Source organism: Perognathus longimembris, chromosome 28, assembly GCF_023159225.1.
Source record: "Perognathus longimembris pacificus isolate PPM17 chromosome 28, ASM2315922v1, whole genome shotgun sequence".
Classification (NCBI taxonomy): domain Eukaryota; kingdom Metazoa; phylum Chordata; class Mammalia; order Rodentia; family Heteromyidae; genus Perognathus; species Perognathus longimembris.
Genome location: NC_063188.1, coordinates 42,332,749 through 42,335,030, shown reverse-complemented (window position 1 = coordinate 42,335,030; position 2,282 = coordinate 42,332,749).

The following is a 2,282-nucleotide window of genomic DNA, read 5'->3' as shown; positions in this document are numbered from 1 at the left end:
CTGACTTCTCATCCAGCTTATTCTCTATCTTATCGTTCTCAAAATACACCTAGCCCTGACTTCTCTTGCCTCTGAGAAAACTCTTCACTCCACTTTATCTGTGATGGTTTTCATAGACCAACCACTAAATGCAGTCATTAATCCTATAATCGTCATTGAGTTATCCTTCCACCCAGGATGATCTTCATCACATGCTAGGCTTTGACAAGTTCAAGCAGATGGCTCTGCCATCTCTTTCTCCTTGCACTCCAGAACCACCTTTCCACTCACACAGGAGCTCACACTGATTTTCCTATACACCCAGTAAGATATATTCTGCATCAAACTTTGTTTTCCATTCGACTTGTCGATCTCACCATTGGCACAATCATTTCTCTAATTTCTAAGGTGAGAAACTACTGAAGAATCTTACTGTATGTTCTTTCTCCTGACACCTAACCCTGAATGTTGGTCTTCTTGTTTCTTTCTCTTTATCTCAATTCATTCTTCACACTATTAGAAGTAGTACTTAAGTTGCTTTTCTTGGCCCTCATCAAAAATCTTCATTTCTCTTTATTAATAAAACTACTCTGGCCTTCAAAGTTCCCAGATTCAGAGTAATATCTAACTGTCAGACCTACTATACTTCTTCAGCCATATTTTACTGGAACAATCACAGCAGCAGCCAGTGACCAGGAAACCTCTGATGACATGCTCCAAAGAACACATTCCTCTGTGCCATGCTACACATCTGCAAGTCCTCTGACTGGTAAGGACTCAGACCCAACCCCTTTTTCTCTTTCAAGGACCAAGGCCACTATTTAAGCCTTCCTTAATTATCTTCATCCCATTAAAACAGTATAATGTGTGCTCCCATGGCATTTTATCCATACTCTATTATGACATATCTCATTGTACCTTCTGCTGAAGTTGGTTTCCTGTGTCCTTGAATAAAGTGTAAGTTCTGTGATGACAATGACTCATTTATCTCTGGGTGTTTACAAAAAGCAATTGCTCAATGAATTAATGTAAGTGTCAACTCTCGGGGAATTAAACAAATGGATAGAAACGTTTGGGTTTGGGTAATGGGAAAAATCATAGGTAATTTTATCATCTAGTTGAGGACATAGCTTTCATCACCATCCTGGGAACTGAGGACCTGCCTAAGGTCAGTAATGGAAGCAAGTTGATTTTAGAGGAGTACATTCAGCACCTGATGACTGATTGAAGACAAGTAAGAATGTCAAGCTTTTAACAGGTGTCTGCAATGAACACTGAGGGATTTGGCTGTACTTAAATTATGCTAATATGTTTTATATATGGGCCTCCAGCATCCAGGAACCACCTCCAGAACAATTTAATAAGTGTAAATATCAAGGCAGAGTTGTAAATGTGGAACTTATTTGTAATGTACCAACCTTGTTATTATCAAATGTCATGGGGTATAAGTCATGGCAATTATGCTGCCTGCTTTTTATTACATTTATTTGACTTCTTAAAGAGCAGTATGTCTCCATAAGAATCCCCTATTCTGTCTTGACTGAGGAACATAGCTTGACCATCTTTTTGGAGTCACAGAAAGCAGGATCTTCAGGGCTCAGAGTAAATGAGCAATCCTGGAAAGAAAAGGACTCCATTCATTGGACGTATACATTTTTCTCACTCTGTGTGTGTGTGTGTGTGTGTGTGTGTGTGTGTGTGTGTGTGTGTGTAACTCAAGTTGTGAGAGCTTGTCCTTTTCTCCATATAAGAGTAGCCATGATCTGAAGCACAGGATTTTCCCATTTTCCTCCTCACAACCTGAGCCTGTGGGGTATATGTGACACTGTCTTAGGGAAGCTGACCATTATCCACAAAGCCTTCATAGTCTTTCTTCATGGGTCGCTTGGTGTTATACACTCTAGTCACTTAGTTTGTCTAACAGGACAACAAAAATTAGCGGAAATTGCCCGATTTTTCTGATTTTGACTAAAAAGTCATCTGCTTTCCCATCCTGTACCCCAGAATCTCTTTTAATCACTCAAAATGGGAATAGTCAGAAAATGTCTAATTCTATGTAGGTAAGCATTCTTGCCATAGCTGTCTATTCTTTCAGAGGAGTACTTCTAATCCAGCTGCAGGCTTCAGCAGGCATCTCTGATATCAGACAGGAAACCTGCCAGGCCATAGAAGTCTGCTGGAAAGTAGATTTCATTTGAAGTGATTTGAGAAATGTCACTGCTTTCAGGTTCCTTAAAAGATATCTGAAAACAAACTCATTCCTCTTTGCCCTCAGAAGGTATTTTAAGAGTCTTATTTGTCTA